The 15000-nt window shown below is 36.2% G+C and overlaps 1 protein-coding gene across 1 annotated transcript in view; it reads left to right on the plus strand.

Annotated features, from left to right (window-relative positions):
• The first annotated feature begins 10790 nt into the window (after window positions 1–10790).
• The window catches only part of LOC106873181 (basic helix-loop-helix ARNT-like protein 1), a 788348-nt gene continuing 784138 nt past the window's right edge, over window positions 10791–15000 (plus strand). Inside the window, exon 1 of the mRNA XM_089355050.1 lies at window positions 10791–11202. The gene's annotated coding sequence lies outside the window, so the exon portion shown is untranslated. The remainder of the gene's footprint in view (window positions 11203–15000) is intronic.

Here is a 15000-nt window from a genome sequence, read left to right on the forward strand (position 1 = left end):
GCATAATACAAATCGATTGACAATTTTTATATGCTCAAATGCATCTAGCCAACAAAGGATGAAGCTGTTTAGTGATTGGTATCTTCCAGCAAAGCGGAATATTGAAGGTAATACTGCATCTGTCAGTGTCTTTTATATTATCTATAATAATTGATATCTAAAGAACAATTTTCAAAATTGGTTTGCTCACCAATTTTGACTTAATTTACGTGATGTGTAAAAATATAAGTGTATAACCCTTTGAAAATTGCCAGCTTTAATCCCTATGGGATTAAGTTTGCTTCATAAAATCCTACGTCATGTAATTTTTATCACACAAAGTCGCTTCTCACAATGGAAGCGAAAATTATCCAGATTTTCATATTTTCCTACAGAAATATTTTTATGAAATTATTTATCAACAGTAATGTTTATATCCTTGATTTTCAACTCGGATTTGCAATTGAGGATGTGCTCTTTACGCCTGTTATGGCAGAACTTCTGTTAAAACAAATCTTTCGAAATAGTACGAAAATTTTGGTGTATTTTCATATTTGGCTATCTAATTTTTACTGATAAAGTTGTTTTTTGTGGTTTTAATGTCCGGCAGAGCATAAAGTTAATAATACAGACAGTACAAGCAAATTACAGATGAACAAACAACAGGCTATACAGATTAGCTGTAGACGATACAAAAGACGAGCAGCAGACAATATAAACAATAAACAATACAGACAAATATCAGATGATGCAGACAAATAACAGATGATGCAGACTAACTGCAGACGATACAGATGGCGTCCGTAGAAAATATATTTCATAGTAACGAGGATAAAAATATTGATGATTGGATTGTAAGTGTCATCCATATTGATTTGACCCTAACATTTTCAAATCAAGATATTATTGATAGTTCGGTTAATCCAGAAAAGCGAGATGCAGAAATTTAATCCGACAGGTATAATGAAAACGAAACAACTGAAAAATTGTCTTGGTCTTCTTAAGCAGAACACAATTCTTTCATATTTTGACCATAATCCGAATTCATTTATCCCTGCAACAAGCTATGCTAGCACATTAAATATAAAATCCGCTTTAAACAGTCTATGAAACAGAGCCATATTAGGAAATATTGTAAAGAAACCCATCGAAAAATTGCAGCTGCAGGTTAAACACTCGGGCAGAAGAATTTAAAATAGCTATATGGTATTTTTCTTTTTAAAGTAAATATGTTTTTCCTTAGTCAGAAATATATATTTAACACTTTCAACTGTTTGTTTTAGTTATTTCCTTACTGTACAGATTACCATATAATGATTCCTTAGTGTACAAATTGCGATATAATAAGCGTGTATTCGTTGTCTATCACTTATGGTATAAAACTCAAATTATATTTTATCATTCTGAAATGCCTGGATATAGAAAAGATTTGTTTTTATTTTCATTCTTTATATATTAGGTTGGGACTAGGTTGAATATTTCTTCTGATTCTATAAAAGAATGGAATGGAAGATTTCAAATTCCGTCAAAGACGGCTCAGTTTCATACGGTTGATAAAAAGAAAATGAAAGGACCAATCTTAGACTTCACCTTCTGACACACATTTAATCAATCCAATATTTCTCAAACAAAACAGAAGGAAATTTTGGCTGTGTGTCAAAGTTAGAAATTATTATTCAATTAGGGTGGCTAGTGTGCTCATAAACTTAGTGGCCACTAATAGGGAGTTACATGCAGACTATGTTGGTACCTGTGCAGAAAACAAAGGAAGTTCTATTTGGAAGAAAAGGAACAATCTATCTCGATTTATTAGAAATAACAATCAAATGTCCTCCATATTACATGATAATGAAAAAGAACACATTAGATAATATAATCCTATATAAATTCATGTCTGGAAAAAAGCCCCAACAAAAATCATGATCTTATATAGAATCGTAACTACAATACCTTTCGTCGGAGTTCAGTTCTTATCAGGTTTGACCCAGACTTAAACAACAATAACAATATAGAAAGGGAAAAGGTTCCAAAGGATTGAATTTCCGAGGAGGATGAAGATTAGGTGATTTGTTTTAATGTTGGGCTTTAGGCGTGAGTCTGAAGCATTAGAGATAAAGAAAAAAGAGTTGCTAGTTAGTTCAGAGGAGAAACAGAGCAACAGTGCAAGAACGAAAGAGAAGACATAATAATTAGTTTGTCAGATGTCGTATATAGTATGGTAATATTTGAGGGTTTGATCATTAATCTGTTGGTTCGTAGATGGGTGCTGAAATTGTCTGAGGTAGTGGTCTTTGAGGTAGTACTTTCTTAAGAGCACTGCCACCCAGTTTGTGAGCACGGAAAGGGACAGCAAATGTCACGCGGGCGCTATGAAGGGGCTGGCTTTATTAGCGGTTGGAAATTTTTTTTGGGAGATAAAATATTTAAACCAAGTACAATACTTATATCTGAAATATACTTCCGAACATTTTTGTCAGTATTGGAGTATAATGGAGGCATTGTATTATCAATGAACAAACACAGGACGATGATGTTCGATTGGTCTCATGCATATCTATCAACCATTCATTCATGCATACATACATACATACATACATACATACATACACACATACATACATACATACTTGAGGAGAGAATTCAAATCCTTAATTCATATGCTACAAAAGATCACGATATCTGGGACTATAAAAATCTGCAAGACCTTCAAATTTAAAGGATGATGGTTAAAACAGGACGAATGTTACTGCTATTTAGCCCCAGGAAAACATCATCTCCAGCTGGCTATCGACGCACTAACTGTGACTTATATTTTCGAACAAGGGAGGTAGTACAGTTCTACAATTAAGAGATGAGAAATTATGTATATTATTTACATTTGACGGATATTTGTTCTCATCTTGTTTGTTGTTAACACAAAGTTTCGGCTGATATACCCTCCAACCTTCATCAGGTATTTTGGGGGAATTTCGAACGTGGGTTCTCATTTCTAATGTATTTTTCGATATTATTATTATTATTATTATTATTATTATTATTATTATTTTATGTTTGACTTTTGTTTTGCATTTGTACAAGTTGGATCCAAGTCTCACCCAGAGACCTCAAGAGACAACAAGTTAGAAGTTCATGTAGGTGTTATGCCTAGGGTACCATATATTTGGATTTGTACAGTTTTGTTCTAGTGAATGTTTAAGAAACCATAAGAAAATTATGTGTTTGTTTTAAAATTTGAGATCACATAGACAGTATTTTACGTAGGATATGGGCAGTTCCCACGAGCACTATCTTTTGAACTTCAGCCATTTTAGGGTTTCCTGGTATCTGAGCTAGGTAGTAATCAGCCCGTTTCGCTGTCATTCCCAGGGCACCTATGACAATAGGTATTGTTTTCGTCTTCAGATTCCACATTTTGCTAATTTCTATTTCAAGATCTTTATATTTGCTCAGTTTTTGGTAGGTCTTGACATTATTATTATTATTACTATTATTATTATTATTATTATTGTTATTATTCAGGTGACTGCCTGTAATTGAACTCAGAATCTTGGAGTTAGTAGCTACTAACCCTAACATTCCGAGTTCGATTCCAGGCAGTGACCTGAATAATAATAATAATAATAATAATAATAATAATAATAATAATAATAATAATAATAATAATAATAATAACATCGAAAAGTACCTCAGGAATGAGAACCCAGGTTCGAAATTTCCCCAAGACACCTGATGAAGGCTGGAGGGTGCATTAGCCGAAACGTTGTGTTATTAACAAAGAAGATGAGGACAAATATCCGTCAAATGTAAATAATGTAAATAATGAAGGGAGCTAGTGTCCCCACTAGGACGAGCCAGCTGGAAATAATGCAGTAAGATTTGTCCTAATCACGACTACCACTTTACGTTGGCAAATAAACTTTACTTTTGTTGCATGCTTCTCTTTCGGAGATTTAGAACTAATAGTTTTTCTAGTTAGGAAATCAGTAACTGTGTGTCATTTTGAAAAGTATATACTTCGAACAAGAACTAGTGTCGCCATCTTTAGCCACGCGATTATTCTGTGCTGATGAAGAGAAATAACCCAGAAACCATTGGTACACAGATATTGCTTTGAGCTGAGTGGGGACACTAGGTCTCTTGTTCAAAATTATAAGGACGCATTTAATACGTCGCTGGAGACGATGTTTTCCTGGAGCTAAATAGCAGTAACATTCGTCCTAATCAGGACTGCCACTTTACATTGACAAATAAACTTTACACACACTCTCTCTCTCTCTCTCTCTCTCTCTCTCTCTCTATATATATATATATATATATATATATATATATATATATATATAGAGAGAGAGAGAGAGAGAGAGAGAGAGAAATACACTTAAAGGTAGCTATAGTTGCCTCCTCAGTATAGGGTCGATTATATTCAACCACAATTAAAATAATAATACTAGGCATACACTCCAAAGACCATTTGGTCTGCTTCCTCTATCTCATTTAATTGACAAGTTATTTTTTTAGATTTGTTTTGGCTGCTACAGCCTACCTGTTTCTTAGCAGGTTATGGCTATAAAGTAATTAAGACAATTATGTGAAATAATAGGGTTCTTTTGACCTCTTTACTGCTAGAATACCCGTTATACTTCTATTTCTCTATAAATTCGAATGCTCTGTATTTTTTTTTTAATAACACTTATTGATTACGTTGTTTGAGGAATAGGTCATGCTTAAAGTTTTACCTTGCCTGTTTATACTTGTTCAAAATTTACCTGAAGACGATGGATTTATGCTATGATGTAATCTATGAATGCCTCAATAATATTCTACCGAAACAGCTGTAGTAAATTTAAAATCCCGTTTGTGGTTCTTTTATACCTACGTCGCACCGGGAACCAACCCTGAGTCGGATCTATGATTTAAATTAGATTTAGCACTTAAATATCTACACACCAGCGGCATAATACCAACGAATGATACCTTATGTTTGTTTGTTTTTTGCCATACCGTGAACCCTATGTTATGCTATCTAACCAGTTCTGGCGTTCTACACGTTGATGCACCTGGATTCTAATGAATCCTGTAACTAATCTATATGTAATGCATTATAACTAAAAGGCTCCGACTTTCAGTACTCAGAGTTGCTCGTTTCCGAACATCGGCTGGGAGTATCGAATAGGATTATTCAAATGAGATCGCATATGCCTGCTCCATCATATAACCCCATGCTCACATCGAAAGCACCCTCTGTATCCGTAGTCTTTCTAGCATGCAAGATTATGTCCTTATCTTGTGTACTAATTTCTATATATTCACTTGCGAAGGTGAGGGCTTTATCTAGCATCTCCTTAGAGATAGAAGCATAGAAATCTACAATATCAAATTGTATAAATCTCGCTTTATTTTTATTCCTTGTGGCTTTAAACCAGTCAATGACTTCTATACAATTGGACCATTGTACTAACCTAGTAGCATTTCTGACTTTCGCATTGATTTTTCCTAAAATTTCTTTACTAATAATACCAATTTCTGATTTTTCTGGGTTAATAAGCCTACATTTAGAATTAGATAGGAAGTTCTTTTTATGGTCTTTAATAGTTATAAAGGCCTCTTTTTTTGGAAGGACCTCTATTTTTTTTTAATCAAATTAAAGTCTGGCGGCAATGATGCTAGCTTCTTTATTAATTTCGTTATAAACTTGTGGTCTAGCTTTAGTGTAATTATTAATAATGTTCTTATGTAGAAGTCGTGAGTATGTGCTGTTTTCTACAAGGTATTGGTTTTATCAGAAAAAAAGTGCCGTTTTTTTTGGAACTCTTCATGTATTTGATATCTTTTTCCAGTTTCTGTTAGACAGTGTTAAAAGACTTACGAAATTTTATTTTGTTCATGGGCTTCAGTAGGTCTGCTTCGAAGTCTTCCAGGCTTTTGATTTTTGGAGGGAATTTCTTTGATTAAATTCCATAAAATATGTTCTCTGTAGTAGCCTCTTCCATGTTGTAAAAGAAGGCTTTCCATCTCATATGCTTAATAAGGTCTGTAATTTTCTCCAAAAGTTTCTTAGAGTATAGTTCTCTGGATGATATAGATATGTTTTCCATCGAATAATCGATGTTGTAGGCGTCCATATTGAATTCTTCTGCGGGGCAGAGTGCTCAACCAATTTATGGCGATTTTTCAAAACAAGCTGTATGAGCTTTTAGGGAAAGATTGCGGTGTAAGGGAGGTAATTTATTAATAGTAATAGTATGACAACAAAAGAATGAATGAGACCTCGATATTATGCAAATAGAGGAATTCATCTGTAATATAATATGTGACAATTATTCGGTTGCCGTAATAAAACTCCGAGTTTCAGATGTCGGGGCGGAAATCTGCTCCGGCATCTCGTCAGTTAAGACAAACAAAAATGCTATGAAAATGAGCGTTAAACAAAGGGAAAGTACTATGTAAATGACCATTATTAAAACAAACAAAAGAGCTATTAGAATGACCGTTAAATAAAGGGAAAAAAACCCGAAGGGGAGAAAGTAAAAAAACGCTCATAGAATTCGCGTATGCGCTCATGTACATACATACACGTGCGCGCACGCACACCTACGTACATGTGCCTATGTGCATATGCTCACTCACGCTCGCGTGAAACACATACATGCATATCCGGACACACGCCTATATGTGCACATATATATGCAACCATACACATGTACACATGTACATATCCGCACACACGCACACACACACATGTACACATACCCATACGCGCACAATTATATTCATATACACGTCTAAAATACGCATATGCTATATATGCTCACTCACACACGCGTGAAACACACACACATATACACACACACCTATATGTATACATATATATGCAACCATATACATGTATACATATACATACCCGCACCCATGCACACAAACACATATATATACCCACACGAGCACAAATATGTTCATATACACGTCTATATACGCACATGCACAAAAATATGCAGGGTGTGTCAAGACTATTGAAAAGGTTGCAAGATGCAACGAAAATTTTAGGAAAATAAAAATAAGAAATAAGTGGAAATTTTACCAGTGAGTGTGTTAAATTTTTAGGCACAATAAGAAAATGACTCTCCCCAGACACAACAGTATATGCATGTATACATACGTATATGTATATACTTACATCTATACGTATATATACATACATACATACATACATACATATATATATATATATATATATATATATATATATATATATATATATATATATATATATATATATATATATATGTATGTGTGTGTGTGTGTGTGTGTGCATATGTGGGCACAGGACGTCACGAAATGTGTACTACAAAAATGTACGAAGCACGAGTATATGGAACATGAACTATTCTTTGGAACAACGAAAGTCACAAATTGAAAACAAAACAAACAACATAAAGAACGACCCTTCATCAGTTGTTGGCTGTTTTTCTAGGCTCATATTTCGAGCATTTAACAACAATATACGCTTTCGATAAAACAGTTGCTCCCGCAAAACAAATTAAATAAAATTTGGGATTTTGCGGAGGGTCAAAATTGGTAACACAAACAGGACACTGAAAACAAACAGGAAGGGCTGCCAAGCCTAAACGAGGTTGAGGTGGCGAACGTGTAAATCAAGCTATGACAGGGGACAAACAAGAACATGTCTTCTTTGTTCCAGCTACAACGGAGAGAAAGAAAGATGGCCGATGGTCACGTGGGAGCCAAGTGAGCAAGGGAGGAGGAGTGAGTGAGAGAAAGTGACAGGGTAATAGGATAGAATAGTGGGAGCAGATGAGGTAAAAGAATAAGAGAGAGAGAAAAAGAGAGAAAAATGAGAGAGTGAAAAGATCGTATGGAGTGCGCATCGGAATTATTAAAATAAAACTTACATGGAAGAGGATGCGTGGCGTTCAATCATATATATATATATATATTATGCATATATACATACGTATATATACATACATCTATACATATATACATATATATATATATATATATATATATATATATATATATATATATATATATATATATATATATATATATATATATATATATATATATATATATATATATATATATATGTATGTATGTATGTATGTATATATATGTAAGGGACGACCGTGCGAACTCAAAAGGAGAAATGGTGACGAATGGAAGAACAGAGGACTCCTTTTATTTACACGTGTCACACGGTCGAACATACAAATATATATATCAATGGATGATATACATGATATGTTATGCGACGATAACATAGATGACCAGTAATGAAAGACCACAACCGTATTAGATGAATAACAGATATATTTATTGTAGCGTTAAAGATGTATGTCTGTGTGAGAGTGTGAATGCGACATATAAGAACATAATCAAAGACAGGCCGTCATACAAAGAAAAGTGTGTATGCGAGTGATACATGTGTGTATGAGTGTTTACAGCAGATAGAAAGAGAGTCAATAACACGTGAGCAATTATACCAGATCGTTAGTACACTATAGGAAAAGTTCTGTATGTGAAAGTGAGGAGAGGCTGAGTGCGGCAGTGCTGATCACTAGTTGTGATGTCGTGGCAACGATACCGGGCCGTGATTCTTGTTATACAGATGTTCATCGCTGGCTGAGAATTTCTTGTCTGTTTAAGAACTCTTGTCTGTTTATTTACCGTGGTGAAGCTGAGTCACCTAACAGAATCGAAGAGAGAGATGTGCCGCGGAGTTTGGTGTGGTGTACATAGTAAATCGTGTTGACGCTGGTAGCGTAGAGGCTGCTTGGTAGGTGCTGGTTAGTAGTCGTAGAATCGTGTTGGTCATGATGATGATGCTGGATAGTAGTAGTAGACTCTTGTTGCTGATGTGGCGACGGCGGAGGTCATCGTGGCTGGACGAAGCTGCTGAAGTGGTCGCTGGCTGCTGCTGCTGTCGTGTGGTACACGGAACAGTTCTCAAAGAGAAACTGGACCGAGACAAATTATTGGGTATGAGTTGATCTATATATAGCGTTAAGAGGGCTCCAAATGCCTTTAGAATTTTACTCTATCACGTGACCTTATTAGGGGCCGTGATTGGTCAGTTTGCGTTCTGGCGGGAAAGGTTCGAAGAAGTTGCCGATTCGAATAATTATCAGTCACGTGATGGACAAGGAATGGGTTCTCTACTACGCTCGCATTTATTTATATTTAAATGAGAAGATTGTATGTAATGGCGATAGTAGTTTGTATCTAATGGCGATAGGTAGTTTCACTACATATATATATATGCATATGTGGGCAGAGGACGTCACGAAACAGGTACAACAAAAAAGTACGAAGCATGAGTACATGGAACATGAACTGTTCTTTCGAACAACGAAAGACACAAATGGAAAACAAAACAAACATAAAGAACGAACTTTCATCAGTTGTTGGCTGTTTTTCTACTCTCGTATTTCGGGCATTAAATAACAATATACGCTTTCGATATATATATATATATACACAAGCAACAAAACGTATAATGAATGCACAGACGAGTGGAAAAACGTATACTGAGTGCAGAAATGGACGGAAAACAAAAGCAGAAGGTACCTAATTCTTCGTCAGTTATCAACCAGATGGTATTACTAAGTTTCGCACTATATGTGTGTGTGTGTGTGTGCGGGTGCATGTGCGTGTGTGTATGTGTGTGTGTTTACGGAGAGAGAGAGAGAGAGAGAGAGAGAGAGTTTCATTAAAGCTGAAGAAGTTTAAGAAACCACTATTCTAAGTTTTAAGTTTCATATAATCGATCTTCCGTCTGAGGTGAATGAGTAAAAGTCAATCACTTGAAACTCACAGTAATAGTTTCTTGTTGTTTTTTCTTCATCTTCCATAAATTAATTTTAATAGATAGATAGATAGATAGATAGATAGATAGATAACTATTGGTTCAGTGGAAATTGCGTTGCGATTCGCTATTATAAAGAACATCTTATTGCAATTAGAAATAAGTCACTGGTACGTTTATTTTATCAACGCCGCCTCCCACCAGGATTTTGAACTCGGAACATAAAAGACCGTAATTAAATACCGCAAAATATTTTATCCGGTTCTTCCAATTCCTACTCCTAACTTAGAGAAAGCATGTAAAAGAATGAGAAAAAGGAAAATATTGATAGAGAAGATATATAACGCTAGATTAAAAAGTGTGTGTGCGTGCGCGCTTTCGTTTGTGTGTCCCTGTGTATGTGAGTGAGTGAGAGAGAGTGTGTGCAACAAGATAGGAAGAGTATCTTTGACAATAGTAATAGTGAAAATGCGCGCGCGAACACGCGCACACATACACACACACAGATACACACACGTATATAGATACACATACGCAGTGATATATCTCTACGTATTCGTTCTTACTCTCCTTTGTTATTCTCCTAAATTGTTTATCAGTTTATCAGAACATACACCAATACACACACTCAAACACATAAATGTATGTTCGTACGCGCTCATATAAAATGATAAACAATTTATGAGAATTAGAAATAGAGATTATAAGAATGAAGGGCAAAGAGAAAGTATTCAGAGTGGAAGAAAACACTGAGAGAGAGAGAGAGAGAGAGAGAGAGAGAGAGAGAGAGCGAGAGAGAGGGAGAGAGAGGGGGTGGGTGGGGGTGGGGAGAGAGAGTTTTAATAAATTTGAGCGTGGAGATGTAGTAAGAGAGAATGAGAGAAAAAAAAAGCGAGGAAAATAGATACACAAATAAACTATGAAGCAGAAGACGGTTATAAAAATGTATAAGAGAGAGAGAGAGAGAGAGAGAGGGAGAGAGAGAGAGAGAAAGACAGTGTGAGAGAGGAGTGGGTCGTAATCTATGAAGTGTGGCAGGAAAAAGAAAGAGAAAGAGATGATATGTGTTGTATGAAGGATGGAAGAACGAGAGGAGAAGAAGACTGTAATATGTGTACCATGGAGGAGGAAAGAGAGAGAGAGAGAGGAACGAGAAAAAGATTGTAATATGTGTAATGTAAATAAGAAGGAAAAAGGGAAAGAAGAGAAAGATAGAAAGTGAAAGATGTAATGGGAGGAGGTGCAGCTAAAAATTCGGATAGTTTCCAAGAGAGGTAATTATTGCAAACGTCACCGTTTGTAGAGTCTCGTGCCTCGTTTTCATTGGCAAGGTCACACGTGCAAAGGTCAGCTGGTGTAGCAGAATGCTGTTGGTGGGGAGAAACGAAACAGCCTTAATGGTGTGTGTGTGTGTAATACCATTATTATTTATTTATTTATTTATTTATTATTACTATTTCTACTAATTATTATTGATGATATTGTTGTTGTTTAGTGCGTGATCGTAATTTGTGGATATTGTGTTATTTATTTATTTGGGTCTTTTTTTTTTAATGGATCGCTCTCTATTCATCCACCCTTTTTATATCTGAAGCGGGGATTTGGAGACGGGGTTGCAAGTATATACATCACATTGCATGACAGAATAAATGACAATGCAATCACACACGCACACGCACACGCACACGCACGCACAAATATATATGTAATGTTGTCCTTGTGTATCGAAAATATTGCTGCCGTTCTCCGCATCTCAACGCCTTCGTTTTTATAAAACAGACGCAAACTGTCAAAAACTTCGAGTTAAACATAGCATAATACAATAGCCACATTCCGAGAGACCTTCTCTATATCTGTCAACAGTGACATCTCTTCACTGCGACAACCACAGGTGGTCGGATACACACACACACACACACACACACACACACACACACACGCGCACGCGCGCGCGCATGTCCTTGTTGCATCCTTTAGCCCTCGGTGAACGCTGTTCGAATAGGCTTATGATCAAGGGCATTCCTTCCGTTGATCCATGACCTTCTTGCCTTTTTTATGGCTCTCTCTTACTGTTATACTATGCGTGTACACACACACACACACACACACACACACACACATATATATGCATGCTTGTATGTAGATTAATATAGCGATTTCCATAGTTAAAATCCCATCATTATCATCATTGTCGTCAATTTCATCACCGTTATCATTAGCATCATCATCATCATCATCCGCATAATCACCACCATCATCACCATCATCGATATTATATTAATGTGCCGATGGATGGATGGTGAAAGCTGCTCTTGTTTGCAAACGTTTATTATTAATCCTTGTGTTCTCTGGATCACTTGTTGCTGCGAATGATCCAGGGATATGCGAAGACATTCTACTACTACTACTACTACTACTACTACTACTACTACTACTACTACTACTACTAGTGGTGGTGGTAGTGGTGGCGGTGGTGGTGGTGAGGGTGGTGAGGGTGGTGTTGATTATGTGATTGTCAAGGTTGGTTAATTTCTGTGGCTTTGTTTATACTGTCTGCCGACAGCTGTTGTTTTCTGAGTCAAAGCAGCCAAAATTTTAACCAACACAACAGACAGATGCATAACAAAACGAAGCATGGAACATATAAACCAATAATTTTAAACTTTGTTTATTTACTACTAGATACTAATGTTGTTGTTGACTTTCCGAGTTCAAATCTCAACGAGGTTCGACTTTTGCCTTTAATCTTCTGGGAGTCGATAAGGTAAAAATAACAATAACCAGACAGACAGACACTAGAGTCTATCTAAATCAATCGTACCTCCTCCAACCCACCACTATCAGTAAAAATATTAAAAAAATTGAATGAGTGACATTGTGGTCAATGTGATTATAAGTTGTTAATGAATGAAATTCTTATTGTCATTCTTCCTTATTTTCTGAGTTCAAATTTGGATGCGATCGATCTTTAGTTTTCATCTATTCAGTGATTGATAAAACAAATAAGTGTTTATTTACTTCGATTTATATCCTTATTCTTTCTAGCAAGCTCTCTCCCCGTATCCCAGTTACATATTGGTGACTTTCAGCCAAAGTGAGAAACCTTTATAATTCCAACTACGGTCGTCTTTACCCAGTAATCTTTCCAAGGGATCGAGTTTATGCGGTCCTTGGAAATCGGTCTATTACCATTTAAGAGCAGTGGAATGACAATTGGTACAGCGTCAAACTAAATATTTTGCATTCAGTTTGGTCGCTCGCCAATCGGCGTTCGAACCTCACCTAATATACACTGACGTTGTTGTCTTTTATTTATGTCCTCAAATCGATTCCATTGAGTCTATATTTCTAAATTATGAACTTATGACAATGAAATCAAATCATTATATTATTATTGTTGTTATGATTACGTTACTAATAAAAATATTTCTTTTTCATCGCTATCGTTATCATTGTTGTTGTTGTTGTTGCTGCTGCTGTGTGCGTGAGAGAAGGTAAGCTGCATGTCGGACGAACTGTCTTTCAACATATTTCGTTTCGTCTCTTCTTCTTCTACCCCATGTTTCTGCGTTCGATCTGAAGAAAAGAATCATGTTATTTACGATGACATAACACAGTTACATACGCACGAATCGTTGATGAATGATATGGAAGGAGACAAGTCACATAACCATTAGCAGCCTCACCCGACATTTCACCATCACCACCACCACCACCACCACCACCACGATGATGATGATCATCATCATCACAGCTATCGATCTTCTAACATGTTTTAAAATTTTGTAAGATGATTGTTGGGGTTCCCGTATTGCTTAGCCCTAAGCCAACGCCGTTTGAGCAGGCTTATAATCAAAAGAATTCAATCCGGAGCCATCTCACCTTTTTATGGCTCTCTACGACATACTTTATCCAGTGTATTATTCCTGACCTTCTTAAATAGTAGTATGAGATTTAAGGGAGATTTGGTTGCTATTTCTAACAGAAAGACAATGTTCCTTCGGTGACAGACGATATCGAGACGTGTCATTGGGTGTGTGTGTGTCGGAGGAGGAGGAAGCATTAGGATGGGTTAACTAATTAATTAATTAATTAATAGCTAATTAAGTGTTACTATTAACAATTAAGAATGCTCGACCCGCCAGAAATACCAGTCAAATCACCCTCATACCACCATATCTGACGTCTTACCAGAAGTAAACATTTGATAGTGCAGTAACCATGCATTTCTTGCATGACGACACAGAAAGATGGGCTGGTCACGGTTGGAACACTTTTGGTCATAGGTCAGCTCAGGATTGTGTACTGACTGATCTGGGGTAGTGACAGCAACATTTTTTTTTTCCAATTATCATCCCAATCAACAACAGTGCGACTACCACCACCACCACCACCACCACTACTACTACTACTACTACTACTACTACTACTACTACTACTACTACTACTACTACTACTACTGTTTCGCAATTGACACTGCTCCCATCACCAACATTATCAACAGGAAGTTGCTTCTAAGTGGTTGCATGAAGATTGCTAGAAGTAGCAGTTAAATTCCCTTGAAAACCACACACGACAGTTAAACGCGCAAAAAGAAAAAAAAAAAAGATGCCAGCAAGGATGGATGGTCATATCGGATAATATCGTTCCATTGTCTGTATAACACTGCTAGTGGGGTGGGTGGAAACAAGCTGACATGAGGATCACGTTTGGAGCGTCTTTGGTTATTGGCATTGTTATTGTTACTTAACAATTTACCAATGCCAATATCACTGATCATCGACGTTCATCACCACAGCCACCACCTCTAACAACAACAGCATCACCATCGCCACCACCAATAACAACACCACTACCAATTACTACAACAACAACAACAACAACAACAACAGCAATAACAAATGCGCGCTAACAATCAATCGAACTCCCCCGCATCTCCGCACGCGCACACATTTATGATGTTTGTTTATTTCTTCTTCTTCTTCTTCTTCTTCTTCTTCTTCTTCTTCTTCTTCTTCTTCTTATTATTATTATTATTATTATTATTATTATTATTATTATAATTATTCTACTTCTTATTGCTGTTATTTGGGTGGGGGCCAGGTAATGTTTGAAGTATAGTTGAAGGTGATAAATAATGTAAGTTCGAGAAAATACAGAGACACACACACACATATATATATATACGTGCATTCATG

Source organism: Octopus bimaculoides, chromosome 7 (assembly GCF_046866305.1).
Source record: "Octopus bimaculoides isolate indiv1 chromosome 7, ASM4686630v1, whole genome shotgun sequence".
Classification (NCBI taxonomy): domain Eukaryota; kingdom Metazoa; phylum Mollusca; class Cephalopoda; order Octopoda; family Octopodidae; genus Octopus; species Octopus bimaculoides.